A 15,994-nucleotide genomic window follows, 5' to 3' on the forward strand; every position below is an offset into this window, starting at 1 on the left:
ATCCTCCTCCATGTAGGTGGGCTCCAGGAGAGTTCCCGTCTAGCTCAGCTCAGCCTCTGGGCTCATGGCCCTGGAGGAGGAGGGGTTGAGCCTCCATCTCCTTTCCTGCCTCTGGCTCAAGGCTGGTGAGCCGGGCTGGGGCTCTGCCCTTCCCCAGCAGGAGTTCTAGGAGACAGAATAAGAGTCCCAGGCAGCATGGATTCAGCATGGAACAGGGTCTGCATGGCCGGGGGAGCGGCTGGGGCTGGGGGCCGGGGGGGCAGCAGAGGAGAGGGGTGGGCTGGGGCTGGGGACTGGTGGAGTGGTAGTGGCAGAGGACGGGGGTCGGGAGTCGGCAGAGTCTGGGGTAGCAATCAATCAATCAATCAATCAATCGTATTTATTGAGCGCTTACTATGTGCAGAGCACTGTACTAAGCGCTTGGGAAGTACAAATTGGCATCACATAGAGACAGTCCCTACACAACAGTGGGCTCACAGTCTAAAAGGGGGAGACAGAGAACAGAACCAAACATACCAACAAAATAAAATAAGTAGGATAGAAATGTACAAGTAAAATAAATAAATAAATAAATAGAGTAATAAATATGTACAACCAGATATACATATATACAGGTGCTGTGGGGAAGGGAAGGAGGTAAGATGGGGGGATGGAGAGGGGGACGAGGGGGAGAGGAAAGAAGGGGCTCAGTCTGGGAAGGCCTCCTGGAGGAGGTGAGCTCTCAGCAGGGCCTTGAAGGGAGGAAGAGAGCTAGCTTGGCGGATGGGCAGAGGGAGGGCATTCCAGGCCCGGGGGATGACATGGGCCGGGGGTCGATGGCGGGACAGGCGAGAGCGAGGTACAGTGAGGAGATTAGTGGTGGAGGAGCGGAGGGTGCGGGCTGGGCAGTAGAAGGAGAGAAGGGAGGTGAGGTAGGAGGGGGCGAGGTGATGGACAGCCTTGAAGCCCAGGGTGAGGAGTTTCTGCCTGATGCGCAGATTGATCGGTAGCCATTGGAGGTTTTTGAGGAGGGGAGTAATATGTCCAGAGCGTTTCTGGACAAAGATAATCCGGGCAGCAGCATGAAGTATGGATTGAAGTGGAGAGAGACACGAGGATGGGAGATCAGAGAGAAGGCTAGTGCAGTAGTCCAGACGGGATAGGATGAGAGCTTGAATTAGCAGGGTAGCGGTTTGGATGGAGAGGAAAGGGCAGATCTTGGCAATGTTGCGGAGCTGAGACCGGCAGGTTTTGGTGACGGCTTGGATGTGAGGGGTGAATGAGAGAGCGGAGTCGAGGATGACACCAAGGTTGCGGGCTTGTGAGACGGGAAGGATGGTAGTGCCGTCAACAGAGATGGGAAAGTCAGGGAGAGGACAAGGTTTGGGAGGGAAGACAAGGAGCTCAGTCTTCGACATGTTGAGCTTTAGGTGGTGGGCAGACATCCAGAGCAGCAGAGGAAAGGTGTCGGCAGGGTCTGGGGTCCAGGTGGGTGGAAGGATCTTGGGAAGAGGCAGAGGATGGGGGTTGGTAGGGTCTGGGTGTGGGTGATCAGGGGTGGCAGAGGGGGCGGGCATGGATGGGCAAGTGATGGAGGGTCGGGGGAACGGCAGAGGGAGAGGGGGAGAGGACGGAGAGCGACCGTGTCCGGCAGGTTCTGGGACCTGAGGGGTTGGCAGGGTATGAGAGAGAGAGGGTGTGTGGGCAGATACTGGGGGGAGTGCGAAGAGGGGAGAGTTGGGGGGCTGGGGCAGAAAGGAGGGGGCGAGGGGAGAGTGTTGGGAGGCTATGGAGGGTGGGAAGCAGCCGAGGGCAGAGGACTGAGGGGAGGAGCAACAGGCCCCGCCTCTAGTGCTGCCTGCTGCCCTCTTGGTCAGCCAGAGGACGCTCCTCCCCCTCAGCTTCAAGGCCCCTCATCACCTCGCCCCCTCCTACCTCACCTCCTTTCTATCCTTCTACAGCCCAGCCCGCACCCTGCGCTCCTCCACCGGTAATCTCCTCATCGTACCTCGTTCTTGCCTGTCCCGCCATCGACCCCCAGCCCACGTCATCCCGCTGGCCTGGAATGCCCTCCCTCCCAACATCCGCCAAGCTAGCTCTCTTCCTCCTTTCAAGGCCCTACTGAGAGCTCACCTCCTCCAGGAGGCCTTCCCAGACTGAGCCCCCTCCTTCCTCTCCCTCTCGCCTCCCTCTCCATCCCCCCATCTTACCTCCTTACCTACTTCCCTTCCCCACAGCACCTGTATATATGTATATATGTTTGTACATATTTATTACTCTCTTTATCTAATTTTATTTATTTATTTTACTTGTACATTTCTATTCTATTTATTTTATTTTGTTAATATGTTCTGTTTCATTCTCTGTCTCCCCCTTCTAGACTGTGAGCTCACTGTTGGGTAGGGACAGTCTCTATATGTTGCCAACTTGTACTTTCCAAGCGCTTAGTACAGTGCTCTGCACACAGTAAGCACTCAATACATACGATTAATTGATTGATTGACAGCCCTCTGGGAGGACGTAACTTCCCTCATACTGACCAAAGCTCTAAGGCCATCCTGCTTCCTGCACTGAGTGTACTTGGTACCAACACAGACATTGCCCCAAAGTCCCTGCCTGGGAAAGGGGCTCCATCTTTCTTGCATTTTCTCTAACACCAGAGTCCAGAATACAGCGTGGCCCAGTGGAAAGGGCGGGGGCTTTGGAGTCAGAGATCATGGGTTCAAATCCCGGCTCTACCATTTTGTCAGCTGTGTGACTTTGGGCAAGTCACTTAACTTCTCTGGGCCTCGGTTCCCTCATCTGTAAAATGGGGATGAAGACTGTGAGCCCCTCGTGGGACAACCTGATCACCTTGTAACCTCCCCAGCGCTTAGAACAGTGCTTTGCACATAGTAAGCGCTTAATAAATGCCATCAAAAAAAGGGAGCCTGACCTTCCCTCCCCTAAACTATTCCCCTCCCCCCGCAACAAAACTGCACCCCTCAGCTCTAGGCTGCCCCAAATACAAACATGAACCAAGGGGTTTCTTGGTGACTGTTGGGGACAGGAGAGGCTGCACCGCTGTCAGAAAAGATGGGGCCTGGGTCAGATGTGCAGCTCAGAAACCACTCATGTACAAGGCCAGAGTGGTCCTCATTCAGAGCCCGTTCCTGGTGCCTAACTGTGGCCTGCAGGATCAGATTCATCTTTCAGCGAGGCTTGTCCCTCATACTGGTCAGCCAAGCACCCTCTCAATCAGGTCTACCAAGCCTCCACCTCTCTATGACCCACAACTTCTTCCTGCCTCCGCAAGGAAGGGAGAACTTCCTGCGTCGCTGAGGGGAGGGGCTCGGGTGGAGGCTTAGGTCACTTTCTCACTGTGGGCCGTGGGGGAGGCTGCACAAGATCTCAGAGCAAACATGAGCTCTGAGTCATGGACCACAGACCCATAGGCAAATTGGATGGAAACAGGCAGACCTAGATGGATTTTATCATCCCTACAAGGCCCTACTGAGAGCTCACCTCCTCCAGGAGGCCTTCCCAGACTGAGCCCCCTCCTTCCTCTCCCTGTCCTCCCCCTCCACCTCCCGACCTTACCTCCTTCCCTTCCCCACAGCACCTGTATATATGTATATATGTTTGTACGTATTTATTACTCCATTTATTTATTTTGCTTGTACATATCTATTCTATTTATTTTATTTTGTTAATATGTTTTGTTTTGTTCTCTGTCTCCCCCTTCTAGATTGTGAGCCAACTGTTGGGTAGGGACCGTCTCTATATGTTGACAACTTGTACTTCACAAGCGCTAAGTACTGTGCTTTGCACACAGTAAGCACTCAATAAATACGATTGATTGATTGATTGATCTGTGGTTCCTCTTCCCGACTTCATCTGCAGTATGGGTTTTTCAGAGTTGGAGCCGGGGGAGAACTCTGAGGGTTTGGCCATCCAAAGCTACTCACATTGTTTCTGAACCCAGCCAAAGTCTGGTTCTCTGTCCTTCTGGATGTCTCAGAGAGTAAAGCTCCTTGATGACAGTGGCCAGATCTCTTACTGAGAGGCAGTGTGGCCTTTGGAAAGGGCATGTGCCTGGCAGTTAGGGGACCAGGATTCTAATCCCTGCAGTGTGAACGTGGACAAGTCAGTCAGTCAATCATAATCATTGAGCACTTTCTGTGTGCAGGGCAATGGACTAAGCACTTTGTAGAGTACAATATGACAATATAGCAGACACATTCCTTGCCCCCAGTGAGCTTTACAAATAAATATGTTACAGATATGTGGGCAGGGAATGTCACTGTTTATTGTTATATTGTACTTTCCCCAGTGATTAGTACAGTGCCCTGCACACAGTAAGCGCTTAATAAATGCCACTGAATGAATGAAAATACTGTGAGGCTGTTTGGGGTGGGGGTGTGAACAAAGGCAGCAAGTCAGAGGAAAAGGAAAAGAGAGGTTAGTCAGGGAAGGTCTCTTGGAGGAGATGTGCCTTCAAGAAGACTTGGAAGACGGGAGAGCATTGTGTGTTGGATATAAATAGGGAGGGGATTCTAGACCAGAGGCCAGACATGGGTGAGTGGTCTGCAGGGAGATGGATAAGATTGAGAAGGTTAGCATTAAGGGAGCAAAGTGTGCTTTCTGGGTTGTAATAGAAGAGTAGCAGGGTGAGGTAGGAAGGGGCAAGGTGATTGAGTGCGTTAAAGCCAATTGAGTTTCTGTTTGATGTAGAGGTGGATGGGCAACCACTGGAGACTTTGAGGAGTGAGAACACACGCCCTGAACTTGTCTGTAGAAAAACGATCCGGGCAGCCGAATGAAGTATGGACTGGAGTAGGGAGAGTCGGAGTCTGGGCGGTCAGAAGGAGAATGATGCAGTAATCAATGTGGGATATGATATGTGATTGGATGAACATGGTAGCAGTTTAGATGGGGAGGAAAGGAAAAACTGACATAATTAGTCATGGATTGAATATGTAGGTTAAATGAGAGAGAGGAGTCAAGGATAATGCCCAGGTTATGGGCCTGTGAGACAGTGATGGGAAAGTCAGGGGGAGGACAGGTTTTGGGGAGAGAAGACAAGGAAAATAAGGAAAGATAAGGAGTTCTGTTTTAGACCTATTAATTTTGAGGTGACAGGAGGAAATCCAAATAGAGATGTCCACGTAGACAAGTCATTTATCTTCCTTTTTCCCTCACTTTCCTCAGCTGTAAAATGAGGATTGAGGGTCATGGATCATGCCTACCATCTGCACTGTACTCTACCACGTGCTTAGTACAGTGCTATCCCCAAATTAAGTGCTCAAAACATAGCACTGATCAATTGAAGATTAATTACCTATTCTCCCTGTCTCTTAAGCTATTAGCCCCCATGTGGGATTGGGGCTGTTTCCCACCTGATTATCTTGTATCTATTCCAGTGCTTGCTACAGTACTTGGCATATAGTTTGCGATGAATGAAAACCATAGTTATTGTTACTGTCAAGTAATTGAGAGGTGCACCATACACAACTCTTGGGAAGTACAGAATAATGAAATGACACATTCCTGGCCCACAAGGAGCTCCCACTTTATTGGAAAGTAAAATATAAAAATATTTACAGCCACTATCAGAATCCAGGGACACTACCACTCATCCCTCTTACTCATGTGCTGTAGGACGACCCCAGCTTCACTCCATGACTGCAACCCTGACTACTTTCCCAGTATCTTTCAGGCTGAGTGTCTTCCAGTCCCCTGCTCAGTCAGTTTCTATGGACATGGAACCCAGAACAGAGGTTGGTTTCAGGGTGATTGTCATAATGGGAATCATGCGGACTCGGAGGGAGTGTTCTGACCGGTGGAAAGAAGGGTACCTGGACAAATAGCACAGTGCCCAGGCCTTCCTTGATGAGGTTACTCTCATGGGCCTCACTGTGGGTAGGGAATTTGTCCGTTAGATAGCTGTTTCATAGTCTCCAGAGTGTTTAGTACAGTGCTCTGCACATAGTAGGTGCTCAATAAATAAGATTGATTGACTGATTGAGTTCAAGGACAGGAGGTTTGGAGGTCTGCGATCCATAACTGAGCTCAGGAGAATGTAAAGAAATGGAGTCTAGGGCTACATCAGGAGTAAACTTTCCTCTGTGGAAATATGGGTCGCTGCATGTGACTTGGACTTGAATTTTGAATCCAATCTTTCCTATCGTCCTTCCCAGCTCCTTTCAGTGTGAGCCTCCTATGTGCCAGAAGGCCTGAATTCCTCCATTTCCCTAACCCCTAGTTTTGTGCTGGTAATGCAAACGCTCGATAAATGTTTCTGATGCTACGATCTGAGAAATAGTGAATCTTAGTGGTTAGAGCACGGGCCTCGAGTTAGAAGGAGCTGGTTTCTGATCTTGGCTCCAGCACTTTTCTGCTGGGCGACCCTGCACAAGTTGCTTAACCCCTCTATCCCTGTTTGCTCATCTATAAAGTGGGGATTAAATCCTTTTTCTCCCTCTCTCACTAGACCGTGAGCCCTATGTTGGACAGAGACTGTTTTCAGCATAATTATCTTTTGGCTGCCCCACTTTCCTAGCTCACTTCTGGGCACATAGCTAGTGCATAACAAATCCATAATGATTAATGATCATTGGGACATAGGGCTGGGAACATTTCTGTGAGAGCGGGTTATAGGAGGGGAGCCTGGGTCCCATGTGTTGTGAGCTCCCGCCCAGCTCACAGACGATCCTAAGCCTGTGGGGGCAGCGGCACTTCCAGGCAGTGACTACCAGGTGGAGTCTATTGGTGTAGGGAACTCTGGGGACAAGGCGGATCCCAAACCTCAGGCTCTTCTCTGTCTTTCAACGTGCATCTCCAATCAGTCACCAACTTATGTTGGTTCTACCTTCAGACCATCTCTAGAACCCACCCCTTCATCTCTATCCAAACTGCCACCAAGCAGATCCGAGAATTTGTCAAATCCCGCCATGTGTCCTGGTTCAGCCTCCTCACTGACCACTCTGCATACAGCCTTTCCCCACTCCAGGCCATACTCCACTCTGCTGCCTGTATCATTTCTGGAAAGTCATGCTGTACCTAACCCCTCAAAATTCCCCAGGGGTTCCCCATCCTTGTCCACATCAAGCAGAAACCCCTTGCCATCAGTTTTAAAACACTCAATCAGTCCTCTCCCTCCTACTTATCCTCACTCATCTCCCAGTACAACCCAGTCAGTACACGCTGCTTCTCTAACAGGAACCTATTTACTGTATTCTGTCTTTTCTGTCTCTCTGTTGACCCTTTGCTCACATCCTTCCTCTGGCCTGGAGCTTCCTTCCTCTTCATATCTGACAGACAATAACTCTCCTGATCTTCAAGGTTCTACTAAAATCATATTTCCTCCAGAAACCCTTCCTTGACTAACCCCTCATCTCCCAACACTAATTCTTCCTTCTGCATCTCTTATGCACTCATGTTCATTCCTCCTAGCACTTTGATATTCACACCACTCCAGAGCCCTGATGTATGAATCCTTCTACTCTATTGCTTCTTCTATCTGTAATTACTTTTCCTCTCCGTCTCCCCCTCTAGACTGTAAGCTGCTAGTAGGCATGGATGGTATCTACCAACTGCATCATTCTCTCCCAGGGGCACAGACAATTCATTCATTCATTCAAGCATATTCCCCGAATGCTTACTGCTGCACTAAGTGCAATCATAAACAGACTCATTTCCTGCCTCTGACAAGCTTACAGTACAGAATCAGGGAGACATATTAATATCAATGAATGAATTGCAGATATATACATTTAGTGCTATGGGACTGGGAGAGGGGAAGAACAAAGTGAGCATGTCAAAGTGACAGAGAAGGAAGTGTGAGAAGAGGAAAGGGGAGTGTAGTCAGGGAAGGCCTCCTGTAGGATATGTGCCTTAAATAAGGCTTTGAAGCTGGGGAGAGTAATTGTCTGAGGGATTTCATTCATTCATTCATTCATTCATTCATTCAATCAATCGTATTTATTGAGCGCTTACTGTGTGCAGAACACTGTACTAAACGCTTGGGAAGTACAATTTGGAAACATATAGAGACGGTCCCTACCCAACAGCGGGCTCACAGTCTAGAAGGGGGAGACAGACAACAAAGCAAAACATATTAACAAAATCAAATAAATAGAATAAATATGTACAAGTAATATAGAGTAATTAATATGTACAAACATATATATATGTGCTGTGGGGAGGGGAAGGAGGTAAGGCGGGGGGAGGGGGAGGAGGGGAGAGGAAGGAGGGGGTTCCGTCTGGGAAGAGACTAGGGGAGATGAGGAGGAGAACATTCTAGGCCAGAGGCAGAATGTGGTTGAGAGGTCGGCAGCGAGATAGGCGAGATTGAGGCACAGTGAGAAGGTTCACATTAAAGTAGCAAAGTGTGTGGGTGCAGGTGACATAGGAGAAGCAGGTTAATTGCATGCTTCAAAGCCAATAGTGAAGAGTATTTCTTTGATGTAGCGGTCGCTGAACAACCACTGGAGTTTTTTGAGGAGTGAGGAAACCTATCCTGAAAGTTTTTGTAGAAACATGATCCGGGCAGCAGAGTGAAATATGGACTGGAGTGGGGAGAGGCAGGGGGCTGGAAGTTCAACAAGGTGACTGATGATGTAATCCAGGCAGAATGGGAAGAGTGATTGTATTAACGTGGTAGCAGTTTGGATGAAGAGGAAAGGGCAGATTTTGAAGATGTGTGAAGGTGGGACTGACACCACCTTTAGTGATGGATTGAATAAGTGGGTTGAATGAGAGAGAGAGGAGTCAAGGATAACACCAAGGTTATGGGCTGGTGAGACAAGAAAGATGGTGCTGTGGTCTTCGATGATGGGAAGGTCAGGGGAAGGACAGGGTTTGGGTGGGATGATAAGAAGTTCTGTTTTGGACGTGTTAAGCTTGAGGTGACAGGAAGATATCCAAGAAGAGATGTCTTAAAGGCAGAAGGAAATGCGAGACAGCAGAGACGGAGAAATATCAGGGATGAAAATTTACATTTGGGTATTCTCATGAGTCCGCCTCTGGAAATTCATCTTCCCTTATTCTAAGGCACTCAAGACAAGCACTAAATGGAAAGTGACAGAATCCTCTTCTGGTTCTCCTGCTATTTACTTGGCTACAGATTCTCAGTCTCTTTCATGGGCTCCTCCTCTGCCTCCCACCTTATATTTGTGGGTGTCCCTCAAGGTTCAGTTCTGGGTCCCCTTCTTTTCTACATCTACACCTACTCCCTTGGAGAACTCACTCTTTCTCATGACTTCAACTAACAGACGAACCCACAATCTATATCTCCAGCTCTTCCTCTCTGCAGTCTCGCATTTCCTTCTGCCTACAGGGAGGACATCTGTACTTGGATGCCCTGCCATTACCTCAAATTTAACATGTTAAAAACAGAACTTCTAATCGTTTCCTGCAAACCCTGTTCTCCCCATGACTTTCCCATCACTACAGATAGAACCACCATCGCTCCTATCTCAGAAACCCCTATCCTTGGCATTTTCCTTGACTCCTCTCTCTCATTCTATCCCCAAATTCAATCATTCATTAAGTGCTGATGGTTCAACCTTTACTACATCTCTAAATTCTGATCTTTCATCTCCAAACTGCTGCCAAAGTAATCCTATTCTGCCCTGATTACTTTATCAGTTTCCTTGCTGACCTCCCAGTCTCCTGTCTCTCCGCATTCCAGCCCATATTTTACATTGCTGCTGCGGTCATTTTTCTGCTAAAATGTTCGGTCCATGTTTCTCCATTCCTCAAGAACCTCCAGTAGTTGTCCTTTCACCCCCACTCAAACAGAAATTCCTTACCATCGGCTTTAAAGCACTCAATCAACTTGCCCCCTCCTACCTCATCTGCTACTTCATCGTGCTGCTCTCCTTCTACAAGCCAGCCTGGACACTTTACCCCTTTAATGCCAACATACTGACTTCATTGCCAGACTACTCAATGTACCTCAATTCTGTCTATGATGCCACCAACCACTCACCCGCATCCTGTTCCTGACCTGGAACTCTTACTCTCATCAAATCTAATGGACAGTTACTCTCCCTACTTTCAAAGTCTTACTGAAGGGACATCTCCTCCAAGGAGCCTTTCCTGACTAACTTTCATTTCCTCTTGTCCCACTTCTTTTTGCATTGCCCTTGCACTTGGATTTACTCCCTCTATTATCCCCTCCTAAGCTCCACAGCATTTGTGTACATAGTAGTAATTTACTTATTTATATTAATGTCTGTCTCACTCTCTAAAATGTTAGCTTGTTGAGGGATGGAAACATGGCTACCTACTCTGTTATGTTCTTATATTGTTCTCTCCTATACTCTTAATACAGTGTCCTTCATAATGGTAACAGCTCAATAAATACTATTAATTAAATATTCCAAAAACATTAATCAGGAAATTAATGATCTGTTATCAGAAAACACACAGTTCCCATTCCCACTGCCTGCTTCTACTCATCTTATCCCACAACTGCCTGAACTACTGCCATTTCTCCATCCTGAGGATTGTGGATAATTGGTAACATTATCCCATACATTGAACAGGTTCTGGGGTTTTAAAGCCTACTACAACCTGGAGTTACTCCCTAGAGTACCACATAAATGCAACACATCTTCTGTATACAAACTCCTGGCCTCCGGGGCCAAAGGTCTTTCAGACCCTCTCAGCTCTGATGTCTTCTCCTTCAGGAGATTCTGCTCTCAGGATCTGGCCAATTCCATGATTCTCCCAGCTAACTCCAGGACTCTTCCTGTGATGTTGAGGCTGGATGGGAGAGGGGGTGGGAGGAGCACAGTGGGACACTTTAGTGAGCTGCGGCTCCATTTATGAACCCTCTGTGACCAGGCACATTGTGACGGAGGACCACAGGCACAACAGCCAAGTGCAAGACGTAGACAGAGCCCTTTCAGGAGGGGAGAGTAACAGAACCCAGAAATAACCTTGACAACTTATCCAAGATTGTGGGGAGGGTTTTTTGTGGTATTTGTTAAGCTCTTGCTTTGTGTCTTGCATTGTACTAAATGCTGGAGTAGAAACAAGAAACTCAGAGTGCACACACTCCCTGCCCCTTTGAGAGCTCACCTTTTAAGAAGGGGGGAATAGGATTTTATCTCTATTTTATCAATGAGGAAACAGAGGCATAGAGGAGTTAAGTGAATTGTCCAAGGCCATACAGCAGATAAATAGTGAAGCTGGGATTAAAAACCAGTCTTCTGACTCCCAGCCCGGGGTATTTCCACTAGTTCATGGTGCTTCTGCAAATTGCCTAAGTGGGTAATGGATAAGGAAATAGAAGTTGATCAGTCTTAGTCACCCAGCCCAGGAATCAGGGAAGTCTCTCTTCCTCTCTCTCTTTATTTCTCTCTCTCTCGTTATATATCTCTCTTTCCCTCCCTTTCTTCTTTCCAGCCTCGCAAAGCTGGAGCCCTGAAAGGGATCCCTCAGAGTGGTGGAAAACGGCATTCTAAATGTAGAGGAGAGAGAGGGAGCTCAGGAGACAACAGTGTCCCGAAGCCCCTCGCACATGCCTAGCCTGGACTCCAGCCAGTCTGGCAGCCCCTGGATCACATCGTGGAGAAATCAGGTGACTTTTTCCTACCCCCCAGTTTGTGGCTTTTGTTGGAGCCTTGGAGGGTGCTGCCCGATGTGTTTTCGGGTAGCTGGAGAAGCAGCATGGCTTATTGGATAGAGCATGGGCCTGGGAGTCAGAAGGTCATGGTTTTGAATTCTGGCCCCGCCACGTGTCTGCTGAGTGACCTTGGGCAAGTCACTTCATTTCACTGGGCCTCAGTTAACTCATATGTAGAATGGGGATTAACAGTGTGAGCCCTATGTGGGACAGGGACTGTGTCAAACCTGAATATCTTGTATTTATCTCAGCACACAGAACAGTGCTTAGCACATAGTTAGCACTTAACAAGCACCATAATTATTAGTATTATTATTTTCATTTTCAATCTGTTCATTACCAAGGACCCAGAGCTGATTATTAAAACCAGGTCTATTGCCACCCACAGAAGCATTCAATAGTTTGGGGGTTTGTTTGGTATTTATGAAGTGTGTAATATGTGCCAGGCACTGTCCTAAACGCTGACTTAAATGTAAGCTAACCAGGTAGGACAAAGTACCTGTCTCAAATAAGGCACACAGTCTTATTCCGCATTTTACAGAATGAGGCACCTGAGGTTCAGAGAAGTGAAGTGACTTGCCCAGGGTCACTCAGTGGAAAAGTGTCAGAGCCACCAAGGTCCTTCTGAATCCTGTCCTGTTGGAAGGTGGAGCATCTTATCGTTGGATGTATCTTAGACTGTGGGGCTAGGCTGGATGCACAGGGTCCTCTGCTGTGTTCACTGTGGCAGGAGTGTGTGAGTCCTGTGGCCAGCTTCCTCAGTACTTTTTTCTATCCTTGTCACCACTGTCAAACACCTGCCCTATGTGAAGGCTGCCAACCGCAGAGTCGCTGCAGGGACTGGCATTGTTGTGATGGGTGTATAACAGAATTCTGGGAGGCTCCTCTAGTTCCTGAATCATCCCCAAGCCCCCAGCCCTATCTGCCCTCTCAAACTCCCTGGGGACCCAAGAGGAAGGGCAATTCCTAACTGTTTTTTCTTCTGATGTTTTTGAGAAAGTTTCAGGGATGCAGCTGCAGTGCTTCGGGCAACGATAATCCCCAGGGCCCCTGCAGGTCTGATTTCTCTTGTCCCAGAATGGGTTCCTCCCATTCCCAACTACAGGCAAACCACGGCAATAGATTGGAACCATCATTCTAAAAAGTTCAGGCAAATCTTCATAAGCACCCCCTTTTCCCTTGTCTCTGTTTCTCCTGGATGCAGCATCTCCCACATCTTACTGACATATTCCCTGTGGTGGGAGTGGAGACTGGAGTCCCGATACTTGTGCTAGAGGAAACGAGTCAGACTCCGGACTCTGATCGTCCCTCACAGCTGGTCCTTGGCTCACCTCACTTCGATGCCCTCTCTGCTTACCCTGTTTCTGCTCCTCCAGCTTCCCCAATCCACCAGAGGGGAAGAGAAGACTCCCTGCTCTCTGGACAGACAGTATCCAGCCACCTACTGCAGGGATGGGGACCTGATCATTGCAGGGATGTTATCTCTGCAGACCATGACTGTTTTTCAGAGCAGAAAGTTCATCAATAATAGCAACAGGAAGAACTATATTACCGAGTAAGTGGTTTTGTTGGTATTAGTGGTTAGATTTAATTAATTTAGTTAAATTGTGGTACTTACTAAGCACTTAATATGCGCCAAAGACTGTTCTAAACACTAGTTAGACATAGTCCCTTTCTCCCATGTGGCTCACAGTCTAAGTAAGAGGGATGAGGTTTTAATCCCCATTTTACAGATGAGGTAACTGAGGCACAGAGAAGTTAAGTGACCATTCCAAAAATCACACAGCAGTCATTTGCCTGAGTTGGAAGAACGCAATTCTTCTGACACCCAAGCTCGGGGCCCACTGATTCTTTCATTTTCTCCGTTTCCATGGTGATTGATGATTGGGCAGTAACTGCATCCAACACTGACTTTCTGACCTCCTTCCTGAGAGATCCAAGTCTACATTCTGAACCCTCATCATCACCAGACTGGACTCTCTGTCCTTCCTTCTCTCCCTTCAGATCTTGTCCCTCAGATCATCATCACGGATTTGAAGGAGAAATATTTCCCTCCACTCCTTCCACTCACTCCCTCCCTCACCTCGTATCCATCAGAGCTGTGACTTAGGGCCAGGGAAGACTTGGGGCGGGTGATGCAGAAGGGGATGCAGGGTAGCTGATACAGGTGATTCAGGACCCTGGGCCGGGTGATGCTTGCTGCCACTGGAAATTTTACCCGATCTGTTTGCTTGGTAGTAAATGTCCCCTGGAATGCAGGGTGGAGGTTAAGGGTGGACCCTGAGGGTGAATACTTCTGCCTCATTTCAGGTGGGTTTACAAAGACTTCCAGCACTTCCTGGCCCTGCTGTTTGCTATGGAGGAGATCAACAAGGATCCTGACCTTTTATCCAATGTGTCCCTGGGGTTCCACATGCACGAAAACTACCACCATGCTGATAGAGCCATAGAGGGTGCCTTGATGTGGCTGCCGGGAGGACGACAGACCATCCCTAACTACAGCTGTGAAAGACAGGAAAAGCCCGTGTCTGTCATCGGAGGAGCTACATCTGCCCTGTCCATCAGCATGGCAAATATCCGGGACTCTACAAGCTCCCATAGGTAGGAGACCATTCAACTAGTCTGGTGGCATCCCTACGTAGATAAGGAATGACCAGATTGAAGACATATCTTGTGGAAAAGAGTTTCCCTTCACTTCTTTCAATCCCATACTGCCTGTTGAGAAGGGATGTTCCTAGGAAGGAGCAGTTTTTCAGACACAACCTAGCGCTGTGTGTGCTTCAAGGACAAGCCAGGCCCTGAGGGTTCATTTATCCAGAGTATGCAAGCATTCAAGTGAATTTCTGTCGCACTCATTTCCATTGTTGTTTTTTTCTGGCTCCTAGTGCACTCCCTGTCCATTCTGCAATTTTCCCTTTAAGAGGGTTAAGAAGAAACGTTAAAAGGAAAGATATGTGTGTGGCATGGAGTCAGCAGAGCATACAGGAGCCAGGGACAGTGGATATACATTTGGGTATCATTCATTAATTCATTCATTCTTTCAATCGTATTTATTGAGCGCTTACTGTGTGCAGAGCACTGTACTAAGGGTTTGGGAAGTACAGGTCGGCAACATATAGAGACGGTCCCTACACAACAATGGGCTCACAGACTAGAAGGGGGAGACAGACAACAAAGCAAAACATGCAGACAGGTGTCAAAATCATTAACAAAATAAATAGAATAGTAAATATGTATAAGTAAAACAAATAGAGTAATAAATCTGTACAAATATATACAAGTGCTGTGGGGAGGGGAAGGAGGTAGGGCAGAGGGAGAGGATGGGGAGGAGGAGAGGAAAACGGGTCCTTAGCCTGGGAAGGCCACCTGGAGGACGTGAGCTCTCAGTAGGACTTTGAAGGGAGGAAGAGAGCTAGTTTGGTGGATATGCGGAGGGAAAATATTCCAGACCAGTGAAAGGACTTGGGCTGGGGGTCGACGGTGGGACATGTAATAACGAGGCACAGTGAGGAGCTTAGAGGCAGAGGAGCAGAGGGTGCGGGCTGGGCTGTAGAAGGAGAGAAGGGAGGTGAGGTAGGAGGGGGCGAGGTGATGGACAGCCTTGGAGCCGAGAGTGAGGAGTTCTTGCTTGCTTCGTAGATTGACAAACAACCACTAGAGATTTTTGAGTAGGAGAGTGACATGCCCAGAGCATTTCTGTACAAAGATAATCCGGGGAGCAGAGTGAAAACTCTGTTCTTTCTCCCCTTTTCTTCTCACTTTGCACTCACTACTTTTGGAGAGCTTCTCCACTCCCATGGCTTCAGCTACCCAGGCCAAGCAGTAACTTTCCAATCAGTCTCATAGGATTAAGTTCCCATATCCTCTGTCAATCTAACATTTCCACTTGACTTCCAGGGATCTGCACTGGGATGTCTCTCTGAAGCCTCAGTATCATACGAATGAAACTGAACTCTTCATTCTCCCTCCCGTATCCATTCCTCTGCCTAATTTTCCTATCATGACTGGTAACACCACTCTTCTCCCTGTTACCAAGACCCTCATTCCTGGCATGAGATTTTCTAGGAACGCTCTTATATCAGTCTCCTCATCGATCTGCTTATCTGTAGATAATTTTGCTTTATTCTCTCCTGTTAGCAAAATGCTGTCTATGAAAACCCTGTTCCATCATGAGAAAGCGTCCCTTCATCCTTGGGGATGTCAATATCCATGTGGATGTTCCCGATAACCCTTCTGCTGACCGTTTCCTCTCATTCCTTTACTGCTTGAGCTCCTGCTCCATCCCATCTTACCCACTCAACAGCTTGGACACACTCGAGCTCATCCTCGCTATTGACCCTCACCAACACTGAAATTTCTTTATAATGAAAATTACTTATAATTGCGTTATTTTTAGGT

The 15,994-nt window shown here is 48.0% G+C and overlaps 1 pseudogene; it reads left to right on the forward strand.

The window, feature by feature from the left end:
* LOC119922768 overlaps positions 1 to 15,994 on the forward strand; it is a 37,884-nt pseudogene that overhangs the window by 9,895 nt on the left and 11,995 nt on the right.

This window comes from Tachyglossus aculeatus, unplaced genomic scaffold (genome assembly GCF_015852505.1).
Source record: "Tachyglossus aculeatus isolate mTacAcu1 unplaced genomic scaffold, mTacAcu1.pri scaffold_123_arrow_ctg1, whole genome shotgun sequence".
NCBI classification, from domain to species: domain Eukaryota; kingdom Metazoa; phylum Chordata; class Mammalia; order Monotremata; family Tachyglossidae; genus Tachyglossus; species Tachyglossus aculeatus.